This window comes from Protopterus annectens, chromosome 3.part0 (assembly GCF_019279795.1).
Source record: "Protopterus annectens isolate FY-2018-M chromosome 3.part0, PAN1.0, whole genome shotgun sequence".
Taxonomy (NCBI): domain Eukaryota; kingdom Metazoa; phylum Chordata; order Ceratodontiformes; family Protopteridae; genus Protopterus; species Protopterus annectens.
In genome coordinates this window covers 454216353-454230873 of record NC_056731.1, presented here as the reverse complement: position 1 = coordinate 454230873, position 14521 = coordinate 454216353, and positions in this window count along the sequence as shown.

The following is a 14521-nucleotide window of genomic DNA, read 5'->3' as shown; positions in this document are numbered from 1 at the left end:
TTTCCCATCCACTGGTCCAGGTTATGTTTGAACAGGGTCAGGGGACAACTCTGCTTCACAAGGATGGCAAGCCTGCTCCAGGGAATGAGTATTCTCCAAGAAAAATACCTATCCCTCTATAAGTCCTATTTATGCCACAAGCAAGACTTAAGTCCTGGATCAGGTAGTTGTGATGCTAGTTAATTTTGCAGTTATAGAAGTGGTCTATCAAAGCAGGATCCAGGGATGCTTTGTATGTCAGACATGGATCATCCTCAACAGTCTGTAGGAGACAGAGTATAGGGATAGGGCTTTGAAGCAATCTGTACAGGAGATGTTAATGCTCTGTATTATTTTTGTGAGGAAGCTCTGGGGACATTCCAGTCATTGCATGTGCCTGATCAGGTACATACTGAAGAGGCTACTGCACTCAATTATGGGCCTGATAAGGGAGGAATACAGTGGAATGACTTCCTTGGTCCTAGATGCCATACCTCTGATTATAAATTAAGCAACAAAGAATGATTTCCTTACTGCTTCAGACACATGTTGGTCAAAAGCCAAATTACAGTTTATGTATGTCCCCAAATTCTTGACCTCTGGGTCTTCTTTTAGGGGTGTGTTATCACTGATGTATTTTCCTGGGGTAGCAGACTTCTCAAAGGGTACTATTATACATTCTGTGGCATTGAGTTTCAAACCATGTCAACATACCAGATTTTATCTGTATTAACATTTCCTGGAGGATGTTAGTGTCTTGGTGAGATTCTATGACTGCTCCCAGTTTGGTTTTGGATGACCCCTCATGTTTGGTGGAGGACTGGACATTAGGAGAGAATTTCATCCACAATTATGGGTGTCTGTGGTTGATGCACCAGGTGGTATGTCCTTTCATATATATATATATAATGTAGTACACCAAACCACATCAATGAGCTCTCATATATTGAGTACAGCCATAAAAACCCATCAAGCATTTCAGGGTACTGGTAGCCACAACATTCTGCAAAAGGCACATGAAGTTACATTTTTTGCATGCTGTATTATTGTACACTGACTGCAGCACTGGGAACTTAGATAGTCACTAAGATGCATTGATACGCAAGGCTGTTTCTGCATGCTTTCACAGAAGATTCTGTGCATTGGTCCTCCACCAGGCACGGTGGCATGCCTGATGTCAGTTAATAATCTGAACCTGTGCTAGTCAGCAGTAACAGTGCAACTGTCAACCATAGAAACTGTAGCAGGCACATCACCTACTCCTTCCACTTACTTGCAATGCCTGTGCTACCCACCTCTCAAATCCCATATGACCATTGAAGGACTGGAATTGGTTGACAGCAGCAGAAGGTACACCGTGCCCCCTAACCAATACTTAGTGCTGGTAGGTTCTCCGAGCATGAAGATGGTGGTTAGGGTGGTGAGCCAGGGGTCAACATTGCCATAAGCTCAGCTCCCTGTCTGAGATGAGTGACATATTGGCCATTACACAGCATGTGTAGGGTAGCCCTCCGACTATAAGCTGATGTCACCATGGTCACTGTACAGTTGATTGGTGTAGTGTGGGCTGTGGGCTGATTTGTAACATGTTAGCAATGCACCATGGAAGTCTATATATCCTCCGGGGCCCTGTCTGCTGCCATTCATGTGGCTGTCACTAGCCACTTCCATTGAGGAAACACAATGTTGGACAGATAGGTCATGGTTGCATATTGCATCACCCCTCCCCATGCTTACTACCGGTGTTGAGGGTGGTGCAGTCCATCATGGTCAGCCCCACAGATATGGTGTAGGTGATGTTCATCATGGCAGTATGGCCAACCATTTGCAGTCACAAAAATCATTATCTTCTGTGCCAGTCACTGTTGATGCTGTTGATATTCCTTAGCAAAAACCCCTACCATGGCCTGAGAAATGCATGGTCAGCAACATTACTTACTAAAGGCCATTAGACCTGTCATAGGCACAACAGCACCATGCAGCAACATTTGCAGGGGCTGTGTCCACACATACGCACACACTCTGAACAACCTCCTTCTGTACACCTACCCCATACAGGAAGAACTAATCCCTCCCTGAACAGTCTTCCAAGTTAATCACACGTTCATCATTAGCTCCCCACATTGTGCCCATTGTTGACCCAGTGGTCTTTGTGCATATAATGACAACTCTGCCTTGCTCCTAATGCTCGGTTTCCAGAGCAACTTGTCCAATTAACAGGGTAACCAAACCATGCACTCTGGAGAATATCCTGATTGTATGCACTACTGTTAATGTTTAGACCTAATCTAGTTGATAGCTGTGAACCAGACATGGCCTCTAAGCCAGTGCTACAGCTCACAGCACTTGCCTCCACCTCATATGGTCATCCCCTGCAGCCAGATCTCCCAATGACTCTTCACTATATCCCATTCCATTGCTAAATGAAAAACATTCTGTCTTTCAATGGCAAAACCATGCTGCAGCTTTCTGAGTACCAACATGTTGTGCAATATAGGACAGATGGCAAATATCTGTATTTCTGGAAAATGTTTTACATGCCACCAGAGACATCTAAGTCATGGAAGTAGACTTTCATTGGTCCAAACACATGTTCAGTAATGGTGTGAATCTGCAATAATGCAAAGCTGTTGGCATTCTCTGCTATGGTTTGTGGGTTTTATATCAGTGTCATGAGCCATGGCACCAAGGCTTATCTGACATCACCAATGAAATGTTCTTGAGAAAAGTCCCCTACATAAATTGCTGGTATAAGTTGCAGGTCTGCAAGATGTGGGAATAATGGACACCACCTAGGTGGTGCACTGACACACTTTTATTATACCCTGTGTATTGCAAACTATCTAGCAGTTGATGGAGTGGAATCCCTTAAGGCTGATATATGGTGATATGGCTGCAGTTAACAGCATCAACTACCTCAGGGAATTGGACTATTTCATACAATGCCTGCATAGTGTTGTTTTGCTTCTCTTCTGTAAGTGAAAACCACATATTCTGTAGCATGACATTGAGGAATTGGTGTAATATCCATGTGGTAGATGCCTGTGATACACCAACTGTATCCCCACCTGGTCAATGGACCTTCCAGTGACCCACTGTATCCCCAGCAGATCATTGGAAGGTCCCCGTAAGCAAGGATTATTAGTGCAACGCATACCTTGGTGTCCACCAGAATCAGTATTCCAGGCATCCTACATGCCTGCATGTGAGGATGGCACATGTGTACCAGCTCCTGTATCATGACACTGTCATGGAGAAGATGGTATATTAGGTGCAGCTGAATCCTTCAGTAACTCAGAGAGTGGTAATATGGTCTATCATGTCTACTGTCTGTGAGGCCAGCATTCCAGCTAATCCTGCTGGTACCCCTGACATCTTAGCATGCCCTCTTTCACAGGGAAATTATGGCATACAGCAACAGTGGTGGATGTGCGTTGCTGCTCACTTTTTATATATTTCTGAATCAATCTGCAATTCTGCCATGATGTTTATCCTCATTTGCATTAATCATTGGGCTCACTTTCATCTCTTTATGTGGTCATTTGCAATAACATGCCAGAAGGGCAACTTTTTGCTCTTGCACAACCTCGCTATCTGTATTTCTGAATCAGTTCCATCCTGTACTTGGCAGTCATTATGCAGTTTTGCTTTACACATTGTGCTAGTTGTTTCTAAGTCCTGGTCCATATATTCATCAGCTTATAGCATGCTTGTACTACAATTTTATACAATGGAACTACTTTATTTAGGATACTTAACTAGAGAATAGATACAATATATACACTAGCTAAATTAGGCTGCTGAAACAAAGTAGTGTATTCAATAAGACTTGCAATGCAGCCATAAAACAATAATGCATGGTGCAAGTTATATATGCATCAGTGCAGTGAATGTACATCGAGTCAGGAAGTTGGGCAGAGCTTTAAATGAGCTACTGTTGTGCTACTAGATTGAACCACTGTGTTCTTGTAACTAAAAGTACATGCAACATGGAAGTTGCATACATAATGCTATGTGTATCAGCATGAATAACAAAGCACTCCAGAGATGAAACGTACACTGCCCAAAGACCACATAAGAACACCACAGTCAACTGACAAGTCAGCTCATTACATACATGAGAAGGAAAGGGGTAGAGAAGTAAAGTCAGAAACATAGAAGAGCAAACAGAGGGAATGCACAGTATAATATGAAGGGGGGTTAGGCAGGAGTAAATAAGAGGATGCTTTTTTTCCAGTGTACAGGGAGCATCACTTGTGCTAATATGCTAAAGCTGAACAACTGCTAGTGGCCTCTCATGGACATGGTGCAGTAACGTTGCATGTTGTCCCCCCTCCTGGTGCAGATAGGTCTACCAGTGATAAATATGCCATCACATCCACACCCTGGCCATTGACTACTACCATGTAGATAGTGAGACCATATAGGAGTTAGTAGATATGTGTTTCCTATAGATGGGATCAAGGAGGGTGTGTGAACTTATCCTTGCTATGGGAATTTTCAGAGTCGAACAGGGGGCATGCAAGGAATTTTACAGGCATCAGCCTCATGGGTCCTACCTCAGTTCCTTGATGTGATGGTGCAGCATGTGAAGGAGCAGATATGGTTTCCAGACACAGATGAGAGAACCAAAACTATGCAGGCATTTTCAACACAGCCAGTTTCTCAGAGGTCCTTGGGGCCAATTATTGCACACGCATTACTGTCACATTCCCAACTGCTTCATGTGATATCCAGTATGTCAACCAGAAAGGCTTACACTTCATCAGCTGTCACATTGTGTGTAGTGCAGTGGATATTATATACAATGTGACTGTGTGCAGGCCAAGCAGTTTTCATGATTCACTCACAAGGCATTCGTGCAATCTCTACCAGCATTCTGTATAAGGAACTTGACTTCACACAGGGACATCTAGTTAGAAGGTGTACACAAATGGTAGGCATATTGGCCAGGATATATGGTTCCCATTTAAACAGGCAGCAAGACAAATATAATGATGTCAACTGGTATGTGTTGTTAGTGAAATTGGATATAATCATTGTAGATGTGGGTGTGAATGACCTGAGACATACTTCCCTGGACTACATGAAAAGAGACATGGAGGAGTTCTCAGATTATATAGTCCAGGTGGGTATGACCCTAGCCCTGAGCAGCATCCTACCATCACCCAGAATGATACAGTACAAGCACAAAATGATTGATTTCAACGACTGGCTAAGTTTCTGGTGTCATTCTAAGGGGATCCAGTGTCTGCCTGGGATGACATGATTGACAGACCTCCATGCTTTGCTAGAGATGGCCTGCATCTGTAACCCTTGGGCTTCCAGATACTAGCAAAGGCTCTTGCCACTCCTATAGTGCCTTTTTAGGTGGTGTTCCAAAGACTAAATTACCACTGTAACAGCTACAAAGAAATGCAATCTGAGGGTCATACTGCTCAGTGCTAGAAGTCTAAATCTCAAAATGTGCTCGCTCGAAGCACTCCTTAAAATAGAGAACATCGACATTTGTGCTGTAACAAAGACCTGGTTCAAGGCAACAGAAAGCACCCCTGCACTACCAGGCTATAACTCATTCCATACCTTTCGGCCCCAGAACTTGGACCGAAGCTCCAAAGGTGGTGGTGTTTCCATATTCATAAAGGATATGCACACCTCCAGACTGGTAGCCCAACATAATGCATCAGAATTACAGATACTTCAGGGGCAGCTAACACTGGGTAAGACAGCGATTCGGGTTGTAGCCTGTTATAGGTCTCCAACCATGTCCCAAGACTCACATGTTCCTAAGCACTCTGGAGAATATTAGAATCCAACCTAACACACTTATACTGGGCAACTTCAACTACTCCTCCATTAACTGGGAAAACTACTCATATACCAATACACTTGCCCAACGTTTCCTGGAATTCATTAATTCCAATGCCCTGGACCAACTCGTTCTTACCCCCTACTAGAGGTAGCAAAATCCTTGACCTGTTCATTACTAACATGGGTGACAGTTGCTCTACACCAATAGTCAGCTCCTCCCTAATTAGATCCAACCACAAATTAATCACCTTGGAACCCCCCCCCCCCCCACACACGCAAATGTAACCACCATGAAAAACTTCTCCAAAGCTAACTTTGGGCTCCTAAAAACAGAGGTGGCTAACTTCACGGCACCCATGCAAATGGAGAATAGTTGCATGACCACCAAATCATACACCAATGTACTGTACGAACACGTACACAAATGTATGGATCTCACCATACCCAATAGAACCAAGATGCTCTCCTCCAAAAAAAGGAAGCCAATCTGGTTATCCCCTGCCATAAACAAACTCTACAACAGAAGGAGGAAACTGATGCGGAATAAGGTGAAGTCCCAAAACTGGAAAAACTCCCTTATCAGCCTCAACAAAAAGTTGAGATTCCCTCATCAAATCCTCTAAAGCTAGCTATGAAAACAGAATTGCAGCAGATAGTAAAGACAACCACAAGGCCTTCTATAGTTATGTAAAGAATCTCCCTGTCAATACCCAGATTTGTCTGAGCTATTGTACAATGGTACCTCCTATACTGAGCCAACAGATACAGCCAATATACTGGCTGACAGATTCAGTGCCAGCTTTACCCCTCTCCCCCCAAAGGACCAATCACAATACTAGCAGATTGCCAGGCACCCAGTATTACTGCTTCACAGGTTAAAACAGCACTGTCCAAGGCCAAGAATACAACTTCTATGGGACATGACAATATCCCTGGCTGTGTTCTACATGAACTACAGAGTGAAATGGCACCTCACCTGTGTGCTTTATTCAATCACAGCCTCGCCTCAGACTTTGTCCCTACCAAATGGTGCACTGTTATAGTAAGCCCTCTCCACAAAGGAGGAGCAACTACAGACCCTGGGAACTATTGCCCCATTAGCCTAACAAGTCTGATATGCAATGCTATGGAACGCATCATCATCATGGACCTAATAAACAAGGATATAGGGAATCTCCAAACTCTAGATCCCACACGGTTTGGTTTTGTGAAGGGTAGATCATGCCTGCTGAACTTGGTCAACATTTTTGAATCAGTCACCAGAGCTGTGGATGAAGGCAAGGTGGTTTATACAGTTTACCTTGATCTGGCCAAGGCCTTTGATAACATTCCCCACTCAGGAATCATAGAAAAACTCACTAAGCTAGACATCAACCCCTATATCCCTAAAACCCACGTTTTATTGCATGGTATTTCACTTTGCTTTGCAACCTTTGCATTTTGCATTTGTATATTTATATATACTGTTCATGTTCATTTCTCCCGGGGTCCACACTGAAAATGGGACTTCTTGCCTGGTGTGGACAAATAAAACAGTAACAAAATATCACTAAGTGGGTTGCAAACTGGCTCACAGATAGAACCCACAGTGTGAAAGTAGCTGACTCCAAGACAGACTGCTGACCAGTACCGAGTGGAGTCCCACAGGGATCAGACCTGGATCCTCTCCTGTTTGGTATCTACTTCTCAGAAGTCCAGGCCAACATGGAGGGACTCTGGTTGACAAAGTTCGCAGACGATTGCAAGTTGGGAGCCATTATTAACTCCCCAATCCTACAGAAAGGCCTCACTGAGACCAACGACTAGTGTCAAAACAATGGCCTTAAGCTCAATGCCAAAAAATGTGTCATCATACCCTTTGGGAAAAACCCAGTTCCTGTGAATTACCACATCAATGGTAGTCCACTGAACACAGAAGACGTTATATGAGATCTAGGAACACAGGTTGACAGCAACCTCTCCTTTGACCACCACATTGCCACTGTGGTCAGAAAATCCTTCTATGTGGCACATCTCATTACTAAGGGTTTTGCATCCAGGAAGAAAGGGGTCATTGTCTCCCTCTACTCTTCCCTCATTAGGTCAATCATTGAGTACAATGCCCCATTTGGCATGTATTTCACTGGACACCTGCAGCAACTGGAGAGGCCACAAAAGTACCCCACAAAGAGGATTCTAGGCCTTAAACACTTGTCCTATATGGACAGACACAAAAAACTCCAACTATTCTCTGTCTCATATCGCCTACTTAGAGACGCTCTCTGCTTGACTTACAAAGTCATGTCTGATCCAGCTCTCTTAGAAATGCTACATCTAAAGAAATCCCAGTCATCCACACCACACTCTCCAGAGACCTCAACCTCATTACCACAATCAACAGAACATGCTGGAGGGACAGGTTCATAACCCAGAGACTGCCCATGCTATGGAATAGACTTCCCATACATGTCAAACAGAGCACAGAAATCTTGATGAGTGGATGGGAAATAGAAAATTCACTCCGGGGATAACTGCAGTGGCTTTACTTGACAGAGGCACTGGGAACTAAGTTCAGGTGGCACGATGCTAGGGTAATCCTATGGGATAGGCTTGTAAAGGCTCCAGGGCCATTAGCCTAGTGCACCCCTATGAATCTATGAACTGGAATCATGAATTATGACCCCATCTGAACCCTCTAACCAAAGTTGAGAATTATATATAACACTGCCAATTCTCAGAAGCTAAATAGATGCTTCCACTACTTGGATACATCTGTTGGAGACCTGCAGCCAAAATATTTGCAGTGTGTGTCATTAAACAATCATTCACTAATTGTATACATTATGGGAATGCTGCAGTACTACCTGAGAGACAGCAGATGAGCAGTGAGGAGCAGAGTCACTAGGGGAACAAATTGTAATGACACTCCATTCCAGACAGAGCAGACTCATTACACTGTAGCTATGGCAAAGAGATAGTATATGGTGCACAACTACAGGCCATGATACAGACTGAGACAAGACAGACTAAAACTGATGCATGCATTATCAAACCCAAGGTATGCATTACAGCGGAATGACTGGCTACACGGTGCATCAGAGATTACCTCACCCACAGCAGATAGACAGTGGACAAGGCTCAGACCTTATCATTTGCAGAGGAGTTTAAGCCACAGTGACAGGATGCAACAATGCTGTCATATGGATAAGGATTATGGGAGTTGGATGTGGTACCACTTTGGTGGGCAATAGTTTGGGATGGAGTAAGGAATCACAATCACCAGTGGCAGAGCAGCTCTGCCATGTTATGAATGTTGGTCATGTGTATTGTGTGGCCCTGCAGTTTCAGTGCTTGACACATTCTGTAAAGAATACATAGCACTTCAAGAACATGTATGGGAACCTTGATGTGATGTCACATTTTGAGAATCAATAGTTGGACAGCATTCATAACTCAGATAACAGCCATGGATAGATATGGCACTCCATCAGCTAACAAGGGCTAGGGATAGCATAGGACTATATTAACTGCAGTGGGTGGCCGGTGATGCCTATTAAGGGATGGAGCCTAAAGAGCATCAGGCATGATCATGAGAATAGCCATGTCCAGGTGTACTGACACTTGTGGCCCTCCCTGTCACCTCTAGCCACATCCAAGCCCAAGGGTACTGATGCCTGGCCAATACTGACACTGATGAGGTCTCAGGAAGAGTACATGCCATATATAAGCCTGGCCTGTGACAATCTTTCTTACATTTGGATGCACAGCCACAGCCTGTATGGTCTACAAAAGTACAAAGGAGGGCAGTTGCCACCTGCTTCATGGATGTTCCAATGGATACTATCTGGGCTACTAATGACCATGTTTATACCATGTCCATATATTCCAGATTATTCTGCAGGTGCTACAAGACATCCTACATTCCGTGCAGCTGCTGCACATCCTCATGCAGCACACTTGTCATCTCTAAAAAGGTGTGTGAAATGGCTGTCTCTGTATAAATCACTGATGTGTACATCCACTGCCTGATATCAAGTGTGATACCCAGATCAGTGAAAGATGTGAAGTCATAGTGGTGACATGTACCAACATGATTCTCCCCCATGGTGCATACACATCAGAGGCAGTGTGACAGATGACATCTGTAGGGGTGACTCCAGAGTACCCTTGGTAAGGATCACAATTAAAGGATGACTGTAATCAAACACTGGTGATGCCACAAGTCTGGCCTGCCCACTCCATTACCTCATATGTGGGGTTGTGTGTGCACACTTCAATATTACCATTGCTGGCATTGATAATGTGTCATCTGACTGTATTGTGTGTGTATTGCCATCATCATGAGGCACTACTGACCTGCTGACATTAGGCCTGTACCATCGTGTTGTGCTGGACCCCCCCCCCCCAAAGTGGAACCTATGGAAGTGTAAACATAATATTTTAATATACTGTGGCAGTGATGGATGTGCCTTACAGTGCCCACAACCTGTGACACACAAACTTGTACCAGGCATTTCTGTGTATAATATATTGGCACAGACATACCTTGGGGTGTAGGGTATTACACCCCAAATGTACCTGGATAACAGATATGCAGATGTTTTGTACTAAATAATTCTATGACACACGCAGTTCAGACTACAACATGTCTATGTACCTTTTAATGCTAACCTGGTGCATTCCCTACATATACTTGGGCAGTCATCACCATTCAAACTCCCACATCCAAGCCAACACCAGGCATGAGGGTGTGTTCACTTGACCCAGAAAGGGATATCCAGATCTCTTCCACCTCTGTAACCAGCTTCTATGTTGGTCTTCCACCTCCAAATGATGGACCTGTCCCTGGTAATATTCTGTGCCTTGATCTTGGCATGTAGTACCATATCAGTGATCGTTATGCTTAACCACAGCACTGGTGTCCACTACTCTCTGCCACACCTGACCATGGAAAGGCTTGTTTGTTTTACCTTTGTCCAGGATTCACATGCGAAGCGTGCAGGTGTGCATAGACCCTCAGTATCACATCAGTCTCTTGGTTGGTGATCTTTTCCAACCATTGCCATTCTCCTGATCCCAAGACAAGGCATGCATGCCTATCGATTACACATCATGCAAGAGTGTGTCCGCATGACTGTCCTTGAGACACCCATATCTACCTACACTGCCCTTCGCTCCATTTTGTGTCCATGTACCTGTCTGCCATCATCTGAATGCTTTGTTGTGCATGCGGATGCACACAGCATCATGCATGTTGACTTCATGTTGCATGCTCTTTTGAGTCAGAAGAACATAATAGCGCAGTCCATGTTGTAGCATGGTTGTTGCTGGTGACAGAATTTTCCACATTTGTGCATTATTATGCTGACAGCCTGTAAGGATGAGCATATCCTGTAGCTCTTTCTCCATCCTCTAGTCACATATCCATAACATAATCTATACATAAGGGCCATTGTGTCCTCTGAAGCATATCTTGCACATTGTGCATGGATGCTGTATTGTGCCCCACAACTGGCATGTATCTTTCAGGTACTCGTGAGGTGTTCCTTGCCACAGTGAGTCCTCAAAGCTGGACATTTATATGCCATGACCTTTTACTGTGCTCCCAGCCATGTTGACAGCTGTAGCTGGAAATATACCTGGCAGGCTCTTGTGTCGTGTTCTCTGTCATACTGAAACCCCACCAGCTGGCCATATGCCTGTCATGCTCTAGCCCTGTGTTCCCTGCAAATCTACTGGTTCATTTCTGTCTCTGTTGCTGCCATCCATTATGGGTGCTGATTACAGTGCAGGGGTACATTACCAGTAAAAATTATAATTATGTTGTACTAATGAGCTCAGAAAATGGGTGAAACATGGTAGATCTACAGCTAGTGAGGTTTGGCTTTACTGGCCTGAATGCACCAATAAAGACTTAAAAGTAAAACATCATGGGCGTTTAACAGCCAAACAGTTGAAACACGGATATGTCGCTACAGGGTTACTTGGATATGGGTTTAAGGTATTATACAGTGAAGACTGAAGCCTGGCTGGGTGTTTCTTGTAATTGTTACTAAATGATTTGTCTGCATGACCTTTTTACCCTTTGGTTTGTCCCTTTTCTACCTTTGCTATCTTGCCCTTACATCCGAATATATATGTTGATTTCCTCCACGTTTATGTGATGAGACCATGCGTATGTTGGAACTTTGCTGTGCTGGCCCTCTGTGGCCTGCTTACAATGTCCAAGTTGCTAATATGAGGTGCTTTGTTGCACATAACCACACAAAGTCTAAGGGATGTCACCTTAATGATTTTGTCACAAGAGTAATACTAGTTTGACTCCTTTTTTCCAGTTCAGTAGTGCAACTGTAGTTGCACTAATTTACTATGCAGCCCTTTTTCAGAATAACAGCACTATACTGGTCATAACATGTAACTAAGCTGCAACAAGCCAAAACCATAGAATGAGAACACCTTTATTATCATAACAAAGTAGTTTAACAAAATGTGTTTCAGAGAAGTTACAACAAATGGTAGAGACAATCCGATGCTGTTAAGAGCAGGACAAGAAATAAGGGTACATCTAAACGTGGATACTGCAAGCAATGTGCTTATATTCTCACCCATCAGAACAGTTATTGAACAGGAAACTAAAATCTAGATTACATTTATCAAAAGTTAACTGAAGAACCAGATTCATATATAGCAACCTGTGACTGTATTTTATATAGTAAAACAAAAAGATCCTATGACCATTATTACAATATTATCAAAAGAATTTAGACAATGTCCTTTATAAACATTCTAAAATGGTCTGCATGAGTTAAATCTTTTTTTAAAAAAACATCTTTCTAATTGTACCCATTTTGAAAATGTGTTCTACAAATTTCTAACAGTTTGATAAAGTATTTTTTAAAACTGATTCTATACATTGAATGAAAAGTTAAAACCAGTATCTATTTAAAATAGCTGTGTTGCTCGATATATTTCAGGTTTTCAGCTGATTGTAACTTTAAGAATTCATGCATGATATTTGGAGTAGTTTACTTAATGTAAGATCAACTGAGGATTAGTTTTGAAGAAATCCAGTATTACCTGTCCCCCTAAAGTTCTTACCTACAATTTCCAAAATACCAAATCTAAAAAAATGGTCAGCATGGCTAACTTTAGTGTGTTTATATAGGGTGTTGTTGTCATCCTTTTTCAAAATACTATACATGTGCTCGTATATTCTCCTACTCAAACGCCTTTCTGTTTTTCCAACATAAAAGTGACCACAGGTCTGACACACGGCTAAATATATTAAGCCCTGAGAGGTACATGTACCTGCCACAAAGTTGACTATTATTTGGTTAGGTCCAAGTGAAACAGAGGGAGTGTCAATGATAAATTTACAATAATCACAGGCCCCACATTTGTGAGTACATCTTCTAAGACTTCTTTTATCAGATGTTGGATTTTCTAAAAGGTTCTTTAGGTTCCTATTCACCCGATATGTAAATTGAGGGCTATCACCATTATTTTTAAGCAACTCCGTGTTCCCTTTAAACATCGTCCAGTTGTTTTAATTATATTTTAACACATTGTGATGTCTCACCATAGGTTAATACCATGGTTTGTGTAAAATCTATATCTACACGTATATCTTGACTAACCTTCTCCTCATCTTCACCTAATAGTGGTTTATATCTAGTACCCCATTCGAAACACACCTGGTCCTTTATGTTGTTAATAAAACTCAATGGGTAACCTCGAGCCCCAAACATGTTGACCAGTTTTTCCACCTCTAGTTTGAATAGATCAAAATTTGAACACATACGGGCAACTCGCACCATTTGCCCTTTTACTATGTTCCTCTTTACAAATATGGGGTGGCTACTTGAAAATTCCAAATAGTCATTGGAAAATGTTGGTTTTCGATATACACATGAAGTGAAACTGTTAGTACTCTCTTCTTTCATTAGTTTCACATCTAAATAATTGATGGAAGAATTTCCACTGTCACCAGTGAATTTAAAATAATCACAAATTCCATTCAAATGATCCAAGAATGTATTGTGTAAGTCACCACCCTTCCACAAAATAAAAACATCATCCAAAAATCTGAGGTAAATTGACCAATTTCCATTGTAAGGTGACCCAAAAATGTACTCCATTTCCCATTTAAACATAACAAGGTTGGCAAACAGTGGGGCACAGCTGTTTCCCATGGCTACACCCCTTGTTTGTCGGAAAAACTCACCACCAAAACAAAAAAAGTTGTTTTTAAGAATCACTTCCATCAATTCCAGAATGAAGTTGATCATACTGTGACTCAAACTAGTTTTTTCCACCAAAACAACATAAAAGAACTCAAGCCCCTTGTCATGTGGTATTGAGGTAAAAAGGTCAACCACATCTATGGTGGAAAAACAAACATTTTTGTCGTAGTACTGTCCCTTAATCCTCCTGAGAAAATCCCATGAGTCAATTAAAATATGGTCAATAGGTACCAATGCCTCTCTGACCATACGGTCAATAAATACTCCTAATGGGTAGGTAATACTGTTCGGGCCAGAAATTATGAGCCTGTAAGGGGTCATAAACATCCTTATGTGTTTTAGGAATACCAAAGGCTATGGGGATAGTAGGATGTTCAACATTCAAAAAATTGAATATCTCCTCATTAATTGCACCTTGGTATAGTGAATCCTCCAACAGCAATCTAATCTTTCTGTAAGAAATGTTAATTTTGTTCCTAGAAACACATTCATATTTTGTTTCATCTTGC